This window comes from Ctenopharyngodon idella, chromosome 16, assembly GCF_019924925.1.
Source record: "Ctenopharyngodon idella isolate HZGC_01 chromosome 16, HZGC01, whole genome shotgun sequence".
Classification (NCBI taxonomy): domain Eukaryota; kingdom Metazoa; phylum Chordata; class Actinopteri; order Cypriniformes; family Xenocyprididae; genus Ctenopharyngodon; species Ctenopharyngodon idella.
Window position 1 is genome coordinate 25,689,416 of NC_067235.1, and position 22,953 is coordinate 25,712,368.

The window sequence follows — 22,953 nt, forward strand, 5'->3', positions numbered from 1 at the left end:
TTGGTTCCATAGACGGGGGGCTACAACGGAAAAAGGTGCAATGACGTTGTTGGTTCAGAAACCAGAAACCTCTCGGATTTCATCAAAAATATCTTAATTTGTGTTCCGAAGATGAACAAAGGTCTTAAGGGTTTGGAACGACATGAAGGTGAGTAATTAATGACAGAAAATAGATTTTTGGGTGAACTAACCCTTTAAATTTTTAAATGTCCATATTTGATCCAAATTTAGATTAAAAGAATCCAGCTTTTTTTTAGAGTGTAGTGAATCAATGTAAGACAAAAACATGTTTTGGAAGTAGGATTGATGATGTATTGAATGAAATTTCGAACAAAAAAAAGTTACTTAGTGTACCTTTAGTTATTAAAATATGTTTTAAAAAAAAAACGAACAAAAAAAAAAAATGTAATGATTTAAGCTTGACTTATTAAAGGCTTTTTTTTTTTTCCATAATCTATATGAATTCCTAGGTCTTTCTCTTAATTTATGTTCGCTATTGTATTAAAAACCACTATAATGGCCACACTTTACATCTAACCTAAAATTCTTTAATAATAATGTTTAGGTACACAACACATACAAATATGTGCAGGCAGACAACACAAACAACAAAAGCACCATCAACAAACTCTCTTGCATATTTAGCAAACAATATGAGCACATAACCCTCATCTAAAGCACTTTACAATCATTGTTGTGGCATTGTTGCCCTCTGCTGGTGATATTGCGCACTGACCCGACTCAGCCCTGCCTCCTGCATTGTCTCTGCTCATTAGTGGCTTCACATATTATACACACGAATCGACACACACACACACACACGCACATGCATCCACATGTACGCACGCAGTCTGACCTCCTTGGTGAAACCACCCACTCTCTGCAACTACTAAAATATTTATGCTGCCCTGATAATATGTTTTCTTTTATCATCATCAACCCCTCATACACTTATTTCTCTCTCTCACACATGCACTGTTCAAGAAAAATACATTTATTAAATTTATTTAATAACAACAAAATGCTACAAAAATCACTAAAATACCCCACTAAAAACATAAAAGTGTGTGTATACATGTACATATGTGAAGACAGCTGTGTAAATCACTGCTGTGAGCTTGTATTCCATCAGTCTAGACTGATTCTGCAGTCCTGGCAATATAGAGGCAGGAGTCTGTCTGCTAACAGAGAAGCTAGTGCTTATTCAGCAGGAAAGCAGTGGTGTAGCGCTCCTCTGAGACCTCTCATTTTCACACACAGACACCAAAGGCCTACGAGAGCCATAGGTTAAAGCCGTATCACTTTGCATGCCGACTATACACGTTTCACAGATGGCATACATGCAAAGGAATGCAAATGTGTTTATCTACACTAGCATAAGCCGCTCTGTCTACAGCCTAGCTTCTTTGTGTTTGTTCTCTACATTTGTTTACAGTGGTGTGAATTCATCAAAGCGGTTTTAGCTTAATGAGTGTATAGGTTCCGCTAATGAGTTTAAGACCTTCTGTGTAGTTACAGATATGGATGCTAGTTGAAAAAACAGGTTTAGCTCGATTAATTTGCGCTTTCATAAGGAGCAAGAAATGATTTTATTTTAGGAAATAACCGTGCATGTGTGGGTCTCGCTCTGTGTTATATGTGAACGTGTTAGTTTGTGTGGTTTAAAGCTGAAATGTATCATTTCTGCACCACTAGTGTCACCAATCAGTATAGAAAGAATAATTGTTTTCAAATGGGCACCATTGATATACTATTATACTATTATAAAAACTTTTTTTATTATTATTATTTTGTTTTCATTTTAAATTCAAGGTCCAGAAAAGTAGTAAAAATATTATTAAAATAGTCAACGATTTTATGAAGCGACGAGAATACTTTTTGTGCGGGAAAAAAAAAAAAAAAAGACTTTATTTAACAATTTCTTCTCTCCCTTGTCATTCTTCTATGCTGTTTACGTTGCAGCGCTTCCAGGTTCTACGTCAGAAAGCTGGCTCAGTATTGGCCGATGCTGTTCATGTGAGCAGCATGACGCATGCGTGTGAAGCTGACGCAGAACCTGACATAGAACCTGAAAGCTCTGCAATGTAAACAGTGTAGGAGAATGACAGGGGAGAGAAGAAATTGTTGAATAAGGTTAATTTTGTTTTGTTTTTGCGCACAAAAAGTATTCTTAACATTAAGGTTGAACCACTGTAGTCACGTTGACTAACAATGTCTTTACTACCTTTTTCATCAAAATTTCATCAAAAATTATGATGATATTTTTAGATTTCATCAAAAATATCTTAATTTGTGTTCCGAAGACGAAAGAAGGTCTTACAGGTTTGGAACGACATGAGGGTGAGTAATTAATGATTGTTTTTAAGGAAAGCAAAACATTTCAACCAAAATATTTAATATTTCACAAAAAGAATTTTGTCAGGGGAGTGGGGGGGGGGAATATATATCTGTGTTATATATTGATGTGAAAGATGAAATGTGTAATTTCTGTGCTACTAGCATCACAAACAAAATAGAAAAGGGTATCCCAGAATACTCTCTCTGTCTGCCATTGGCTAATAAACAGATAGTCCCGCCTCAGACTCACACCATTGTTTGAGCAAATTTTGCTTTGTCAAGCTAGGAGGGGTAGGAGGAAGTATTTTAAAGAGAGGACAGTTCACTCAAATATAAAAATTCTGTCATATTTTCTGTCATCACCCTCATGTCGTTCCAAACCTTGACTTTCTTTCTTCCATGAAACATAATGGAAGCCAAAATTTGATTACAAACATTGTTCAAAATATCTTTTTTTGTGTGTGTTTCACAGAGAGAAGGTCAAACTACACAAGCTCCACTAAAAAAAAAAACACACATTTTGTCAGGCAACCCCTACATGTACCTCTATGATTCTGTCTTTTTGCCCAAGAATGGAAAAAGATCAACGACACGTCAAAAACCTGTGACAATCCTGTGGCATGTTACCATGGCAATACTAGGGCCTCCTTTAGTGTGTTGCCAGGTAGATTATTTGGTCCTCTGTCCTTTTCGTCTCCAGACTTTTGCCCTTTTTACTTTCCTCTAACACCACCATGAATGTCATCAAGTTCCCTCCCTATTTCCGCCCCCAGCCCAATGTCCCTCTTTCTGTCACACTACTTTTGGACCACCTAAGTCTCATCCGCTTCTCATTCTAAAACCCTGCCTTTCTTCAATTATCCAATCCCTTTATTTTCCCTTCCTCTGTTGACCTCTGCACCCCCTTGTTCTCTTTTAAAATCAAATCATGCAGAAATACAGCACTGATGTCACAGCATCATCCTTTCAAGATGCGTTCCTGCTTTAATAACACCCCCTCTTCCAGTCTGGATTTTTTAAAATCATATCTCTTCTGATTTCTGATTTCCATCCGTCTCTTCCTTCCTTCTCTACACTCTCACTCACCCTTTTTCAGAACCTTTACGGACAATTTCCATATAAAACTGGATACAATAATCCTGAACACATTTGTGTTCTCTGAAGTCTAACTGTGTGACTCAAGGAGTGGGTTGAAATGCATATGTGTGAACACATGTGTGCACCTTAAACTTAATCAACTGAATGATAAGCCATGATATGAACAGGGATGTATAATATTGATCTCTGTGATTTTAAATGGATGTTTTTATACTCCTTCATGCACTGTTTGACTAATGTAAGCCAGTAATGGGTTCTTTCTCCACCATAAAGGCAAAATTAGATTTAGTTAAATCTGCTTAGTCTTACAAAAACAACAAAAAAAATCCTGCATTTAGCACTAGCAGCAGAGCTCCTCAAAAACTTTAAAAATAAATATAAAATTAAATACAATTCTCAAAAATCATATCACCTTTCCACACATTTTCTTCCTGGGCAAATTTCAGCAGTAATCCCTTTCTGCCTCTTTGCAAAACCTTCGCTACATTTCAAGGTGGCAAATAAAGTGGTTAAACGTGTTGCTATGGGAACACATTCCCTGGCAACCCTGGGCAGCCCGGCAACGTGCCAAGCGGTTGCTAGGGCAGAGTTGTCAATCACGTCAGAGGGGTTAGTGTGTATGCCAGGCATGTTGGTGGGACTGAAAAAACAGAGAGGTACACACACAGCTCTGGTCAGCTGCAAAATATTGAAGGTCAGCTGGCATTGTAAGTGCACAATGGAATGCCAATGATATTCAGGAACAATCAGAAATATTCAGAGCAACTTGACGTCAAATGAAGCCGCTTCTCCCGTTAATGTAAGAAACGAGCGAGAAGCGAAACACGAATGTGAGGTAGTTCAAAAAATATTTCTATGATAAAAGCTGCCTCATAAGGAGACCTAGAAACCATGCCAGAAATATGAAAGACATTAAGAAGATATGCAGAGAAGCATGCAACAGTAATAGAGATTTAGATACTAAATAAACAATAACAAAAGTTTTTGGAACTGCCACAAAGAGTTTAAAGTTTCGATTCAAAGGTGGGTTTCAGCTTGATTGTGTGAGCGCTGTAGGTTTAGATAACAAAGGGTAGAGAATGATGGTGGGAGAGAAAAGTGTGGTTACCTGATCACTGACCAGCTGGTCTCCTTTGAGCTGTATGTCGTATGAGGAGTGAACACCTGTCCCAGAGGAGGACCAGAGCGGATCTCAGGTGATGCGTCCCAGCTTCTGAAAAGACAAAAGAATGAGGGTTCCAAAGATATAACAATACACAAATTAAAAGCATTGTACATACAGTGGCCACAGAAACTATTTGGACACTTTTGGACACAAACTCAAAAATGTATGAATGCTGCATTAGATTTCAAAATAACAAACCAATTGGCATTAACTTTTTTCTCAGAACTACACAACCGTTCAAAAGCATGGGGTCAGTAAGATTTTTTTTTAAAGAAATTAATACTTTTATTCAGTAAGGAAGCATTAAATTGGTCAAAAGTGACAATAAAGACATTTATAATGTTACAAAAGACTTTTATTTCAAATAAATGCTGTTCTTTGGAACTTTCTATTCATCAAAGAATCCTGAAAAAAGTATCATGATTTACACAAATGTTTCATAACATTCATAACAATAAGAAATGTTGCTTGAACAGCAAATCAGCATATTAGCATGATTTCTGAAGTATCATGTGATACTGAAGACTGGAGTAATGATGCTGAAAATTCACAATCCACATTAAAATATACTTAAATCATAGAGCTAAACAAAAATCTTAAAATCTTTTTGTGGAATGATTTGCTTGAAAATAGTCTAATTTAAAAACGATCCCACTTTGTTTTAAATTCAAAAGACATTCGTACATTTTTAAATGTGGTCTGTCCGTCCAAATTCATTTTGGGATGATGATTTAATTAATAATTCTTATGCAACAAAATCAGCTTGAAGTTATTTTCTGCATTTTGCTTGTATGCATGTGTTCTCATTTTTATCCAGACTCCCAGGGTTTTCCCCTGACGCATCATCTTACCCAGATAATTGTGACATCAGGCCAAGAATGCACATAAGTGTTTAAATATAGACAAACTCCAGCCTCTGATCTCTGGTATGTATTCATATTTTATGTCTGTTTTGACAGGCTTCTGTGTTCATCTGCATGAGAAAAAAATGCACCTTTCTGCCTGGCAGTAATCTTATCTGCACACAGCGTATTAAACAGGTCACATACAGGTCAACGCTCACGATGGAAATAAAACTGAAATGAAAGGAGCCGTCAGATATCAAAGTAAGTTCATTTTCATCACCCATTATCTTCATTTATGCGGCTATCAGGGAGAAAAAAACCAAACAAATTCTCTGTTCCAGGCCAATTTCATAGTCTGAAGCATAACGTATCTAACACCATTAAACAGAGCAACATAAATTCCCATGAGCTGTTATTCTGTTCCACATACTTTGTGTCCTAGGGTGAGAACAGAACCCACGCTAATCTTATCAGTCCTGACGAGGACTCACAGCGAGTCACAACAATTCTCAGAGGAGAGGAGGAAGCATGCTGCAGTTCTGGCTAGAGAGGATTAATTTCAAAGGCTTGTCAGGCCTTAGTTCAATAGAGTCAAGTGTAAATAGGACTTATATTATGCTTGATAGTCCTTTTACTATCCATGATTGCCAAAGTGGTCCTTCTATATGCATATTTATATGATTATGTTAATAGGTTTGGTGGTATCTTTAGAGATCAGACAGCAGATCGCAGTAACACTGTCAAAATTAACCACTGAGACAAGATGGTCTGTAATAACTTTTTCTGCCTTTTGATTGGTGGAATATTATCCTGTTTTTCTCAGTTATGTTTATAAATCTTTACCAAAACTGAAATCTTCTAAAAAATACAATTGACTTCTAAACCAGAAATAATATCCATCCATCAATGCTTTCCTCATCTGCCACAATAATTCAGTGTCTTTGAATTATCTTCATTTGCAGCCTTTACTTAACAAATACTGATATGCATTTGAAAACAATTAATAATTCAGCATATATAATGTTTATACACTCTTATTCTTAAAATAGATTACCATTTGAATGTTTCAATACTTTAATTTAGAAAAAGATGCATTTAATTGATCAAATGTGACAGTTGAGACATTTATAATGTTACAAAAGATTTATATTTCCAATAATAAATCCTGTTATTTTGAACTTTCAATTCATCAAAAAATTTGGGGGAAAAAAGTATCAATACTGCCACAAAAATATTAAGCAGCACAACTGTTTTCAACATTGATAAGAAATGTTTCTTGAGCAGCAAATCAGCATATTAGAACAATTTCTGAAGGATCATGTGACACTGAAGACTGGAGTAATGATGCTGAAAATTCAGCTTTGCCATCACTGGAATTAACTGCATTTTAAAATACATCAAAAATTTCAAATTTTTTAATGGTATAGCATATTTTTAAAATTATTTTTTATTCAATTTAATGAATTATATTTTTTATCCAATTATATTGTAATCAATTAACATCATTAAAATAAAATAAAGCGCTTTCATTTTCTCTAAAAGACCATTTTTAAGCGACCATTCTGATAATCAAATTGTCTAATTCCCATCTTTCCACTAAGCATTCGTCTGAAAATCTGCTGGTAGCTGCTCTTATCACGAGCACAAGCCCCGTATACACAAGGGACCTCATAGATCCTTTCATTTTTTTTCCAAGGCAGAACTGTGCCACGGATACATTCATCTGTGCCTTTTGTTTGTGTGTGTGCGCCTGTGCCTCCCCATAACGGTGCCGGTACCCCTGCATACAACGGATGTATAGAATCTTTTGTACCTCATTTTTAGAGAGGAAATGTCGCTCCATCTTTCCCCCTTTGGTTGGCCCCTTGTGGGTAATGCCTGATTGACCAAAGCACCTCTTAAAGGGGTCAAAGGGCAGACAAAACAGTCTGGTGTCATGGCAACCTGACTCTCAGCAACCAGAATGATAGGGTAGGCAGGGAGGGCTTTGAACAGGCTGTCCGTCAAATTATTCTCAAATCCCTCTGCTGGTTTTCAGATAGGAACACATAGGCAAACAGAAACACACAAATGCCAAAAATGTTATGATTGACAAGCATTTTTTTAAGCATTAAGAGTAAAGAGAATGAAGACTTTAAATAAACAAAATAAATAAATATAGTAAATATAATATTTAAAAATCATAAATGGCAAATATGACATCATATACATAACCATTATACATAAAAAAGTATATTCGTCACAATGTACAGATTTCCGAAAATAATATCTGCTCATTTCACTTTGTGTAAAACTGTCAAATTTTTAGTTTGTTTGATGTTAATGGCATTTTTCCAGCATCAAAATATTGTGCATGTGGCTCCTTTAACTAAGGCAACCAATTGCATCATTTAATTAATTTTTTTTCTCTCACACTCAGCACTGCATGATATACAGCTTTCCCATTTCCTGAATGTTAATGTCTTATGCTTGAATATTGACTTTTATTATCTAATTTATGCTTCTCTGCTGGTGTGCAGCAATATGTAATTTTGTATCACGCTGCCAAATAATGTGACCTCATAACACATGACTAACAGTATGCGAGATGTTGTCAATTAATTCAGGGGACAAAAGCAGGAAAAAAGAAAAACAGGCTAAAGCTGCTGCAGAGTACATTTCCATTGACTAACGCTTACCCTAAACCTATTTATGCATGTCTATGGCAAGCAAGTGATCCCTCCCTAGATGGATTTGGGCACAGTACCGGGTGAGTTCACAGTTCTTTGTGTTCAGTGGATAAATGGAAGGCAAATGCATTCAGATCAATACTATGCCATGAGAGGGGCCCATGAGTGTGTGAGAGAGGAGGGGGAATTGTTGGAATTGGACAATGGAGCCACTGATTAATCATTCCTGTGCTGTTATTGACTTTCTGTTAAAGGGGTGAGTCAGAACCGAATTTATGTGAATGTGTGCGTGTGTGTGTGTGTTTACTTTGCTATACGTTGGGTACAAATTTGTCTGCAGTTTGCTAAATCTGATAAAACCTTTAAGGATGCCCTCAGAAAAATTATGCATACACATAGTAAATAATATACAGTATACTGTATTTGTATATATATATTTGTACTCTATGTTATTTTTCAGGATTCTTTGATGAAAATGAAAAAAGAACAGCATTTATTTGAAATTTTTTGTAATATAAATGTCTTTACTGTGAATTTGATAAATTTAATGCGTCCTTGCTGAATAAAAGTAATAACTAAAAAAACTTTTGTCACAAACTTTTGCATTGTAGTGTATATATTTAATTTTTAGGTTAAAAAAAAAAAAAGACAAATATAAATATACAAGTAAAATATAAAAAATATTCCCAAATAATGTTATTTTTATGTGATATTTTGGAAGGCGTCTAAATGGTTTTTCACACAGGATGAAGAGTCTGACTGTGTGTTAACAGCACATGATAATGGGCATCCCATGGGGTGTTAAATACAGACACATATCAACCTACCAGACACAACACAGGAGGTCGTTGGTCAAGAGTTGGGGGAAGGGACGTGTCACATTTCCCTGGCTTTGACATCTGACCTTCAGGCTGTGACCTTGAACGTTGTCTGAGAGGGCAGACGGAGCACAGCTGAGCACAAAAAAAAAAAAAAAAAAGGATTCAATCCAGTCAGGATTCAGGCCCTATCATATCACAGACACTGTGCTCATTACAAATTACAAATCACTTACTTCTAGCTTCTGACCAAGGATGCATCTTAATACTAATTTTACTTGAACTTAGTGCTGCGTTTGACACTATAGATCATGACGTACTCTTAGATCGATTACAAAATTACACCAGTATTCAGGGACAGACATTAGGGTGGTTTAGATCATACCTATCTGACCGTTACCATTTTGTTTATTTAATCGGGAATCATCCAAGTTAATGCAGTAAATTATGGAGTGCAGCAAGGATCTATTTTAGGCCCTCTGTTATTTTCAATATACATGGAATTAGTTTCGACTGCTATGCCGATGATACTAAGTTATATATTTAATCTTGACCAGGTGAAATCTCTAAATTATCCAAGGTGACAGAGTGTGTTAAAGACATAAAATATTGGATGACCAGTAATTTTCTTCTATTAAATTTGGATAAGACTGAGGAATTACATACTGGACCAAAAACCTGTACACAGAATCTCTTAGAATACAATCTTGAATGATGTACTGTTACTTCATCCTCTACAGTTAAAGACCTGGGTGTTATTTTAGACAGCAACTTGTCTTTCGATAATCATATTTCAAATGTTACAAAAACAGCCTTCTTCCACCTCAGAAACATTGCTAAGCTACGGAACATGTTATCTGATTCTGATGCAGAAAGCAAGTTCATGTATTCATGACCTCTAGATTACTGTAATGGATTACAAGGTGGTTGTCCTGCATCCTCAATAAATAAACTACACAACAAGTTATTCCAAAATGCAGCTGCTAGAGTTCTTACCAGGTCAAGAAAATATTATCATATAACTCCAATTTTACCTTCTCTAAACTGGTTACCTATTACTTCTATATCGATTAAAAAGTATCACTACTGACCTATAAGGCCCAAAATGGTTCAGCTCCTATGCATTTAACCGATCTTCTATTGCCCTACAATCCATCACGCTTTTTAAGGTCACAAAACTCTGGACTTTTGATAGTACCTAAGATATCTAAGTCAACTTAAGGAGGGAGAACATTTTTGCATTTGGCTCCTAAACTCTGAAATAGCTTTCCTGATGATGTTCGGGGCTCAGACACACTCTCCCAGTTTAAATCTAGATTAAAGACATCTCTATAGCCAAGCATTCACATAATGCACCTCATACTGTACTATACTCCCCATTTGTATCAGATGAAATGCACAATCTTTTGGTTGAAATGTTATGAACAGCAGCTATGCTCATTTTTTTATTTGCTTTTCTGTCTCTACCTCAGGATGCCTAGAGATTACGCCGGCTCCAGTTTGGATCCAGCCTCTTATGAAAATTTCAGATGACCCAACACCTGTGAAGAGATGACGGCAACCCCTTCAAGGACTTCAGATGACGGCAACTCTGAATCAACATGCACCACTGCCAAATTTTCTATATATTGTAATCATTATGATCACAAATTGTAATAATTGATTTAATGAGATCATTGTTTCTGAGCTAATATGTAATATGAATACATGATATTAACTAACTGCATGATTTTTATTATCTTAGAACTGTACATTTTTGACATATGGACATTACTTTGACACAGTCACCTCTGATAACAGATTACTCTAAATTGTAATGTAAAAACATGCATTTTTCTGTAAAACTGGTTTGAAACGCTATGTATTGTGAAAGGCGCTATACAAATAAAGGTGAACTGAATTGAACAAATAACCTCCCTCACCAGAAGGTGATTCTGTATGATCATTCGTGCATCCAGATAATCTGTGACTCCTTCATTACTTCGCTACTGCTTTTGTTCTCTGTACTCGATAAACATCTATCATGTCAACTTTAACCGGTTAAGTTTGCATAACCATTCAAATCCACTGGCAGAAAATCAGGTCAGGCTGAAATCTACAGCTTGGTGAAAAGCCAACAAACAAGTTCACAGAGTGACTCTTTTTCCAGTATTCAAGTCATTAATGCACACAAATTGAGAGCATTTGAGAAGCTTTCATCATATTAATTAGGAAATACTACTGCTGAAGTGCTATCAAAAATAATTTAAGAGCCAAACATGCTCTCACTGTGACCAAACCAAACAGTGAAACTGAATACATCATACTATAGTGCAAATCTACTCGTTTTATAGAATTTTTACTCTACCATGTTTTCTATTAAACTTCACCTTGAACTTGAACAATGCACAAGTGTTTGTGCTTGATCCGTTTCCTGACCTTTCTTTGCTCTAAGTAAACATCTTGAGGAGGGGAACCATGGTTACGGCTTTCATCTTAAAGTGTAGTTCCTCTACACTGCATGCACCCAAAAGCCAAAGCTGCTTTTTAACCAACCATCTCATCACTTTCATTGCCACAGGACCTGTCAAAAATACAGTCATTTTCCTCATCTATTCCTGCATAAAAAGGCAAATGCAAACACTCCCATTACTGTCCCTCAAAGGTTCTTCCAAAGATTTTTTTAAAAAGAAATACATATTTTATTCAGCAAGGACACTTTAAATTGCTCAAAAAGGAGCAGTAAATACTTTTACATTTAAAAAAAAAAAATCAATTTAAAAAAAAAATGCTGTTCATTTGAACTTTCTATTCATCAAAGAATCCTGACAAAAATGCATCAAGGTTTTCAGCAAAATATTAAGCAGCACAACTGTTTTCAAAATTGTTTCTCTTGCGCACCAAATCATCATGATTTCTGTAGGATCATGTGACATCCTTCAGAATGTAAGTGTGAGTGATTGTGAATGTGAGATGTGAGTACTTATGCTGAAAATTCAGCTTTGTCATCGCTGGGAAAAAAATGCATTTTAAAATATGTTAAAATAGAAATATATACAGTATATGATAGATATTAATAATAATATTCCAAAATGTTACTGTTTTACTGTATTTTTTAAATTCAATCCCAAAAATTTGAACAGTAGTGTGAAATAAGAAAAATACTTTGAGACACTCTTATTTTATTTATTTAACATCTTTTTAAAATTAAAGCAAAACTTTCATGCATTCGATTTGCTGTTAACAGCAAACAAAAATGTTTAATAACCCCAAGACGAAAGACACAAATGATTACAGTCTAACTTAACCATTATGAAAGCCTAATAAAACTTGGTTTTACAAGAATGTCTTGGACTAAAGGTCTAAGCTGTAAGTTCAAAGTTCTCTAAAAAGGAAACAGCATAAATCTCCATAGTTTAATGAATTTTAAAACCATTTAGGCAACTGCTAAGATTGTCTTCTCATGTAATGAAGCTCAAAGCTTGAGTCCTAGATTTTAATATTGCAACAATAAACGCAAGACTAATAATGTAGTTGATAAGCCAAATCTAATTATAACCATTAATTCAGATTTGAAAATAAACCCACTTTCTCATTTAATTTTTTTTTTTTTCTTTTGAATCAGGAAAATAACTAAAATATCTTTCAAATCCTTTGAGACTCTGCTTCTCTTTTCCCTGATTCCCAGAAGGGCATAAAGACAGATATTGAGCTTTGGGGACAGAGTGTGACATAAATACAATTTTCTGGAAGCACACACCAACAAATAAGAGCAGGATAACAGCCTGGACAGTGTAGGATTAGTGGATAAGATAGCAGAGACAGGCAGGAGATAGGGATGCAGATATGAACAAGGAGCAGACACAGATGGGAGAGAGAAAGGCAAGAAAGAGAAAGGTATCTCCACAAGAAAGACAGGGATATACAACACAAATAAAAGAGCACTGAGGACACAGGAACAAAAGGTGCAATTGAAAAGTGGGTCCACCCTGAAGCTGCAGGCCATATGTTCAACTGAATTTCTAAAGTTAAAACCAAATATCGGCCTGCTTTCGCTGGTGAATGTGTACATAATACCCCAGTTTGCATATCTGCACGCTTGTGAATCAGTGCATGTGGTTACCTGTGAGGGTTAATGAGTGCACATGTTATGCGTGGCATATGTCGTTGCCACCTGGGTTATGTTTCCCTATATTTCACTTAAATTTATGAATATTTAGTAGATAAAGAAATAAAAAAAAAAGAATAGTTTACTTCAAAAAAGCCAGCCATAAAGTTTTGAAAAACAATGAGGACGAGTGAGTAAATTTTAAATTTTTGGGTGCTAGATACTTTTAAATGAGCAGAGCACATGATCCACTACCGTTCAAAAGTTTGGGGTCGGTAAGATTTTTAATGTCTTAGAAACAAGTCTCTTATAAAAGCTGCATGTATATGATCAAAAATATAGTAAAATACGGTAAAACGGTAATATTATGAAATATTATTACAATTTAAAATAACTGTTTTCTATTTGAATATATTTTAAAATGTAATTTATTCCTGTGATGCAAAGCTGAATTTTCAGCACCATTATTCCAGTCTTCAGTGTCACATGATCCTTCAGAAATCATTCTAATATGCTGAACATTTCTTATTATTATCAATGTTGAAAACAGTTGTGCCGCTTACTATTTTCATTGAAACCAGGATACATTTTTCAGCATTCTTTGACGAATAGAAAGTTAAAGGAGCAGCATTTATAAATGTATTTATGGACACTTTTGGTCAATTTAAAGCATCCTTGCTGAATAAAAGAATCTTTAAAAAAATCTTTGACCTTAAACGGTAATGTAGGTATTCCCTCTTTACTTTATCAGAGGTGAGTGAAATGGGCAGCATCTGGTAATAAGAAAGATCTTCAACATAAATCCTACACAAACACAAGCACCAGACGGCAAGAGTGAACAGTGCACGTGGCTACATTTATATAACACAAACACACACATACAGCCTTTCCTCATTTTCACCCAACCCCCTACACCTCAGTCGTCTTAGCAGGAGAGAGGGGAAACAAAGAAAGAATGAGAGGATGCGTAACAATTTCATGTCGGAAAAGTGAAGGTTGAAAAATGAAAATGAGACCTTGCAGAAGGAAAAGAAGGGAAGTGAAGAAGGTGAGAAAACAAGAGAGAATATTGCCAGTGAGGGAGTTTGCTGAGACAAGCAGCAGCACTGTGACCTACTAATGCAGAACTGAGGAATTCTCATTGCTGACCCGAAACACATTCCTCTGGACTGCAGATATTAACCCCCACGCGACCACTGTACGCACCCACACACATGATCGCTTTACACACACGTGCAATTATACAGTCAAGACATAATATAACTGTCACTTGGTCATGCATACTAACACTTCTATGTCACCTTGTGTAAACCAGCATAGCGCACACACACTGAACACACAATAGCAATGGTACCATTTCTTCTCCAGCAATTCGTAAGTCAGCACTCCAGGTAAACACACAGTACTACAGCAGTCAGGCAACTGTTAATTAGCCCCATACTGTCAGCACATTTTACTATGCAGGTGCAGATTATCACCAAAAAAACATCACCTCCACTACAGCTCCACAGGAAATACTGCCTCTGAATTTAAATGAATATTATTATTAAAGGGATAGTTCTCTAAAAAAAATTTAAATTCCTTTCATCATTTACCTTATGTCATTCCAAACTTGTACGACTTCTTTCTTCTGTGTAACACAAAATAAAATATCTCGAAAAATGTCTTACTCTTAGTGTCCTTTTGGCCACACAAGGGAAGTCAGTGGGGTCCAGTGTTTTGTTTTAGACCCAATGACTTTAATTGTGTGAGCAAAAATAGCTAAAACGTTCTTCAAGAAAGAAAGTCATAGATTGGAATGACGTCAGTGTTACTTTAGTATTATTTCTATTCTGTTATAGTATTCAATAATATTTTAAATTAGCTTTTCAATTTTTCAATCTTCATTGTGATTGCAGTTTAAGTTTTAGTAATTTTGATATATGCTTTTGTCATTTTTATTAAATTATAAATTTATTACAGTATTATATTTTAATTTTCTTTCATTTGTAGTTTTAATACATTTTAGTGCTTCAACTGATATTGATTTATTTCAGTTAGTTTTCATATAAAAACGTTTTTCATATAATAATCATCTTATATTTATTTTATTAGCTTTATTTCAATTACAAAAAATAATTTTTAATAGTTTTAGTTTTACTTTTACTTAACAATAACACTGATCAATATGCTGGGTGAGACAATGATGACAGAATTTTTATTTTTATGGTAACCTAGTCATTAAAATTTAGGACTACATTACAGACGAAATTAAGTAAATGAAACACTAAACTAAAAAATTATACTGCATTAGGTTTGCAGTTATGATCAACATCTCAGGAATCAAATTAATTAGGCACTCAATAAGAGCAGTAGCATTGAATACTTTTTTCATGCAAGAGTACAAGCTGTTTAAAGAAGATAGAAATGTTTGCTTGCCAGACTCTCTTTAATACATCTGAACTTTAGACCGGATCATTTTTCAGAAATGTACCAAAAAATCTTATGATACATTTTTGCTGAACTTACTGCACATCCACCTGTCATTTTATAAAAGCATCAGCTTTCCAACAAATGTCTAAATTCAGCCTAATTTGGATGGTGAAGTGGGCTGAGATTTGATGAAAGAGCTATTTAGACATTAGTCACTAAGGTTACCTAAAATGTGTACACAATATAACAACTACAATCTAGGCCAATTAGAAGTGTTCACTGACACATTTGATACCAGAAGAATGAGGCAAATTGTAATTTCTGTTCCATTTTAGTACACATGATATCTTTATATAGAACCCATAGGAAAAGTTTTTTCTTCACAATAACAAATGCATATGGCAATATATCAGTCCTGAAAAAATTATCAGTGGAGGTCCACTATGTTTGTGTTTTTTGTATTCACAGCAAAATGAATTTTCCATATTTTATTCCACAGCGAGAAATTGTAAGAGAGGAGGCAGCGCTGATGTCAAACCTATTGATTTCCTGAGCACTTCAGTAAGGGAGGGCTCAAGCAATCTGAGACACTTGAACATATGGAGAGTCAATGGCCATTATACTGTTTTGTACTGGTAGTAGTATTCAAGACTGGAGGCTCGAGGTGATTTATTTGATGTACTGAAACTGATGTGGTAGTATATAAATGCACTTGGGGGCCAATGAAGAATGCCATTGCAGTTGAGAACCAAAATTCAAGGAAATCAAGGAAAACAGAGATGGAATAGAGATTAAGAAACACAAAAAAATAATAAAGAAATAAAATATGCTACAGTATACTGTTTTGGTAAACGACCAAAAAAATAAACAAAAAGCATATTTAGTATGTCAGCCAGTGCTGCTTTCTTATAATAACTCTTAATAAGCTTACTGAATGTATTTTATATATATAATACACAAACATAAATGCAACTGGAACAGCCATTCCTTTGAGGTTTGCTTAACTCAGACCATGAAAACTTGAGTGAATCAGGGATGATCAAATATAATCCATGTTCTATATGAAACTATAACTTAAAACAGACAGTCGACCAAATAAGCCCAAAACTCAATTTTCCCCCTTTCTGGTGCCTAGCTTACTCTCTGTATGGTGCTGTACATAACTGACAGACATTAGACCAGTGGTTCTTAACATTTTTTACTCAACAGTTTTCAAAGGCCAGTTGTTTTTCAGTTGTTCATGATTTACTGGAAAGGATTAAGGACAAGGATTTTTTAAAATATTTTAGAGCTTAGCATAAATAGAAAAAATGCATATTCAATAAAAAATTGCCCATGACGTTACAAGATTTTACTCATTTACATTTTTCCAGGTCTAGAAATCACACTTTTAAAACAAGGATTCCTGCTGAGGCCCCCTATGGGCCCCGAACCCCTAATTGAGAACTACCCCTTTGGATTTATCCGTTTGCTTAGAATTTTTTTTTTTTACATTTTCCCATTTCTTGCATGAATTTCTGGCACGGACTGAGGAATAAAGTGTAAATAGATCCTTTTCAAGCATCTTTCCCATTATTTTCTACATCAACGCTCCTTTAACACTAAACCGAATTGTCACCTAAAGGAATGCACATTTGCGATTAAATGAGTAAAAAGTTCATGAAAATCTCATAGTACTAGTACACCATTTTAAAGAACATAAAACAAAAAAGTGGCTGGACAGGGAACTAAAAATAAATGTGCCAAAACACAAAAGCTCTTAAATTCATCTTCATAGATTTATGTTGAAAGCAAACATCATTTTAGTGCTGTTTTTGACTGCTAAACTGCCATTACGCTTTTATATGTCGACAGGTTAGCAGGAACCATGAGGTTAAGGGCAGTAGAGGATAATCACCGTGGAGACAGGTATGCAGTCAGATATGAGATATAAAATACATTGGAGAGACAGAGAATGGGATAGCACACTGTTACCAAATCATAAGAGAAGAAAAAAAATCGTTTTTTGAGGGAGGATATACAAAGAAAGAGAGAAACTGTTCATTGTTGTATTAAAACAAGCGGTAAACCTTTTCACAAGGGCGCAGACGGAGGAAGACAGACAGCGGGGATGAGGGGTGATGGGAGGAGCATGGTACGGAGAGAGAAGAGGGGACACCCCAATAAAGGGACTACGTTACATTTCAAACCGATTCAGATGAAACAAAAGTGCCACAAGCCGAGGAGGCCAGGATTGACTTTGTATAAAGATCGCACTCTCTACAAGTGCATCAGTGCAGAACTAATTTAACTGATGCAAACCGTGAGTACTAAACCTTTTATGCGATCAACTTGACCGGGCCTCATTTTAGCCTTTTGGAGGAGTCATGAATATTAGTCTATGATGTTAACAACAAAGTCTCGAACAGAAATGCACAAGCAATATGTGTCGCACAAGAAAACAGAGCGAACATGACTGCTGCAGGGATGAAAATGTGATGGAAGAGGAAGGAAAAGTACTTAAAGTCACCAAATGCATGGTTAATTTTGCACATAAAGAAGCAGAAAGCGCAGTTATAAGCTAACAAAACACCCGGGAAAGAGATTGGAACATATTAGCATGAAAACCAGACTAAGACAGATGAAAAATTAATGCAAGAAATGGTCAAAACAAAAGCAAAGTGAAAAGCAAAATACCAGCAAGTGTTGGAAAGGAACGGTGGCTTCCTTTCCCCCGATTTTGCCCACTTCCAGGTCAGCCATCCCTCGTTTCTCCTCTTACGGGTTCCTCTCCTACTTTACTCTTCTCCCTCTCGTATTTCACGTTTCTGCCAGTCCACTCTCCTCAGTCCTGCTCTCTTCTTTTACCCCCTCCTTTCTTCACTCTCTCTCTCTCTCTCTCTCTCTCTCTCTCTGCCTTTTCATCATTCCTCCTCACAGACACCACTCTCTTCCGCTTCCTTCCTTTCTTTACGGATAAGTGTAGAGAAGAGGGAAGGGGGAGGGAAACCTGCACCGTAAAGAGAGCAAGACTCGTGTGTTACAAGTAAAAAAAAAAAGGGCCTCTCAATGAGAAACAGGCTATCCCAGTGTGTGAGACACAGCTGAGAGAGATAGCGAGCCGCATTGAGCCGGTTTCTCCAACCACTGGGAGAAACACAAATACTAGAGGCTCTTAAAGCGGTGCGTTAAAAGACGACCTGATGAGAGACAAGCTAGGCAAAAGAAGAAAAGTGGTGTTTAATAGTATGTGCATGTGTAGGAGAGAGTGAAGGATAGGAATACAGGGCAGATCGAGATGGAGCGAGAGAGAAAGGGGGGTGGCTTCAGACAGAATATCTTAGTGGGAGGGAAAGAGGAGGAGAGTAGCAGTGAAGAGGAAGCAAAGGGGTGGATTTTTCTCCGTCTTCTCTTGTTCACTTTTTCTCTCATTCAGAATCAATGTGCTGTTAAGGATACAGCAGCATACAGATGACTCCTCTTGGCTTAGTTACCGCACATTTTTTCTCAGCTCTTCCACTTGGTCAGGAACATGTAATCTTGCACTTGAACTTGAAACTCTCTCCCTGGTCTGCAAGCTGCAACCCCATCCTGGCCTCTCCCTGCCTGAGAACCTCCTGCAGGAGAAACACAGTGAACTGAGTCTGGGGGACAAGAAAGGGAAAGTAAACATTGATATGCAGAGCAGCGAGGTGCAGGACAGCAGGAACGATATCCTGACATATTACCCCATATTACGTGAGAACATGACCCGCTTATGGTTCAAAATAACTTTAAAATTACAGTTATATTATAGCCTATGTGCCTACATAAAGTATGAGAAACATTTAACGTACTGGAGTAAAAAGTACCTGCCCCAATCTTCAACATATTATAGCTATCCTCTTTGTTTTGTGCCCCTTCAGATTTAAGAAACACATTCTCGTGTGTAATAAGAGTGGTTCACAGTGGTCTGGCGTACCAAAACGGATTGAATAGTTTTAACGCAACGTCTTGAAAACGCTGCGAGTCTGTGACAGTGGCTCAAAACTGAAAAAAACAATGTACGGCGAAAGTCAACAATCAAATCATTTGCGAATTCGGTCGTCATCAACTTCACGGTTGTTGTAAATATGTAAACAAGATGGAAATGGGGTTTCTTACCAACTGAATTACCCTGCGTAACGATAGTAAAAAAACTAACTAAAAACCACCAAATCATGTCAAAGTTACTCGATTGAATCTCTTACACTTACCTCTCAGTCAGATGACAATTTCAATATTTTTAAATCAATATGACGTTTTTACTGTGTCCAGTGTCAAAACAGCCTAAAAGTCATTCAAGCTCCACTCTTCACCACAATGGTAACCCCCAAACTCCAACATAACAGAAAAATTTCCAAATTCAAATATAACAGAAAAGTAAACATAAACAAATTTCATCTTATCTCATCGTGTATAAAAACATTATGCTACATTACGCTGCATTATGCTGAATGCTTGAATCTGATTGGTTGACGAACGTTCTAAGGTCAAAAGGTGTGCAATTGACCATTCGCAAAGACCCGCCCCTTTAGTTACTGTTACTATGTCCGACAAGCCATGCCGATCTCTCGCCACACATCATGATCTCGCGCAGTGAAAAATACATCGCGGAGCAAAGAGGACACTGACAACGCGTTACTAGACAGAGCAGGTTACTTTTGATATGAAACAAAGTCTCAAATTTCAAATTTTGTCATTTTTTATAGAAATTTAAACAATAAATACCGTTTTGTGGCTCTTTAATGTGTAGTGACAGATCGCTGTAGCGCCTCAGTTCAAGCGGCTCGTGAACCGATCATCTCTTCCTACGAGTTCATTTATAGCATCAAATAAACATGAATGAACATCATAAGGAATGTTGTTTCAATCGCGGAAAGACGTCAGTACACACCATTTTTCAAGTTCATGTCCACCTACATTAATCTGCTTACTCACCTGACTGCTTTGTCGGACAAAATGGCGGATTCGGCGTTATGATTGGTTAAATCGCCTGTCAATCAAACTCTTGAAACGCATGGCTAAAGTAGTAGTTCCAGTCAGGTCTTTTCACCGCATTACAGTTCCATATCCACAACTCACAACGACACTGACCAAGCAAATAAATATAGTAAACTATAGGTAGGCTTGGGATTAGATGCATAAGAAATTAGTCCTACAAGAGAGCGTTTTAAGGACAAAAACCTGACAAATGACAAATACATCATCTGAACAATGTTTTGAGGTGTGGTAACCATATAAGCGGAATAAGTGACTCTTCCCCATTGAATTATTTAAAAATAATGCACACCCGAGGTGTAACGTCTCATTAGCATCTTGGATGTGCATTAATTCAACTGCCCGTTGTGAATTATTCCTTACTTAAACAACACTTAATTTTAACATACCATCTTCTAATCCGGTCCCATGCAAAGCATGCTGGGAACTACAAAGTTTCTATACTTGCAGAGTTCACAGATTCCATTCAACAAATATAAGTGGATTGCACACAAATTATCATTCAATAATGGTGTTGCATTATCTATTTTTAATTAAGCAAATTGAACAAGACTCAAAATCATTTTGAGAGAATTCTGCTTTTTTCCACAATGAAATGCATGGTGATCAGTGGCTGCCATGTCAGTTGGTGAATGAAGCCCCTCGCTACTTGTAAATACACAATGTAAAGACCAACAGAGCTTTGCACTGTTGATGACATTAAGCAACCATTCAAAAGTATTCAAAATCACAAGTCTCACCTCTTTTGATTGCCCTCACCCAGAGTAACAAGGACAGATCACACCACACATTATCTCCACACAACCAACGAGGCAGATCTTTGAGCACACTGCAAACATAAACAACTATCGATCTGCTTCAGAATTGGTGAGAGCTGAGGTGGGATGGAAGGGGGAGAAAAGACAGGGTAGATAACAGAGGTCAAAGAGAAGTGTGCTGCAATCTCTTTCACCTTCATTATAGAAAGCAAACTGGCCCTTCATACATAACATCATTACCAGAGTGGGAGAACAATCCCATTAGGAACACTTCACTCCTAATGCAGACAAACTGTTCTTTTGCTCAAGGACAATCATTACCTGGGGGTGTGAGGGGGATACAGAGGGAGTGTGTGTGGCTGTGTAGAGGTAACTGTGCATGAGAGGATGGTATGCTTATACTGGAGCTGATCTTGAAAGGCCATCGCTATCGATTGCATTAAGCTTGCTGGGAGCCCGGGAAATCGATACATTTTTAAAGGCGAAGCAACTAACAGACAGCATTTGTGTTTGTGGGCTTCAATGATACAAAATGGATTCTAAAGTGGCTATTTTTAAGAGATAAAAATACACATAATCAAATAAATTATTAAAATGCTAAAATTTAAAATATTATTATTAAAATATTACAGTACATCCAGCTCTAATTATATTGCAAAAAATGATTGTATAATACAGTTACAATGCAAATCTTTATTTTAATTTTTGTCTGTAATTATTCAGTTTTTATACTTTTTTTATTATTATTATGCCCTGCCTTCAGATATTATGTGCCAGTGTAAAAATCATATATTGTTGCAAAGCTCAGGCTGGGCAACAAAGAATAGCCTTCATAATTTCCCGTGGCTACGAACAAAGCACCTGTGGTTTCTAATATGAGGTAATATGATCTATTTTGCCTTGGTAGCAATAAGTGAAAGAAATAACCTTCAAGCTACTTTTCGACCTCTGTTATTGTTGTGGATAATTATGGAGTGACTTTTGTGTCATGTGTATGCAATCAAATATACTGTGTTTGAGAGCAAAATTAATTATATTGTAATTAAAAAAATAAAAGATTGCAAATAAAAAGTCTTCTTAAAGGGACAGTTCACCCCAAAATAAATATTCTGTCATCATTTACTCACCCTCAAGTTGTTCAAAACCTGCATGAAGTTCCTTCTTCTGTTGAACATATAAGGTATGACATATGAATTTCTTTCTTGTGCTGAACACATAAAAAGATAATTTGAAGAATATGGGTAACAAACAGTTGCTGGTCCCCATTGACTTCCATAGTATAGAAAAGAAAAAAAAATACTATGGAAGTCAATGGGGACAAGAAACGGTTTGGTTACCTACATTCTTCAAAATATCTTCTTTTGCATTCACAAGAAAGAAATTCATACAGTTTTAGAACAACTTGAGGGTGAGTAAATGATGACAGAATTTTCATTTTTGGGTGAACTAATAACTTTAAGACTGTTTTTAATTACAATAAAAAAGTAATAGATAACAAAACTCTTTGCATTGCAAATATCATATTCTCTTTCCTTTATGCACTTCCCATGCTTTTCATTATTTGCATTTTGCTCTCTGTTCTGGTGTTGTTTTTTGTGGGTTCAAAATCTTTGCTTGTGAGTTTTTCTTGCAAATGAAGCTGCATCTTAAAACTTTTATTTTATTTGCAATCTTTTTTCTTTTTTTGAAAAAATTAGTATTGCTCTCAAACACAATATGTTTAATTGCATAAAAAAGACACAAAAGTAACTCCATAGATAATAAGC

At 36.0% G+C, this 22,953-nt stretch overlaps 1 protein-coding gene across 1 annotated transcript in view; it reads right to left on the reverse strand.

Moving 5' to 3' along the window:
• The window catches only part of spaca6 (sperm acrosome associated 6), a 45,142-nt gene extending 24,450 nt beyond the window's left edge, over nucleotides 1–20,692 (reverse strand). Inside the window, exons 1-3 of the mRNA XM_051865910.1 lie at nucleotides 20,160–20,692; nucleotides 18,108–19,027; nucleotides 4,544–4,648 (exon numbers count right to left, since the gene is read on the reverse strand). The gene's annotated coding sequence lies outside the window, so the exon portion shown is untranslated. The remainder of the gene's footprint in view (nucleotides 1–4,543; nucleotides 4,649–18,107; nucleotides 19,028–20,159) is intronic.
• Nucleotides 20,693–22,953: the final 2,261 nt, after the last annotated feature.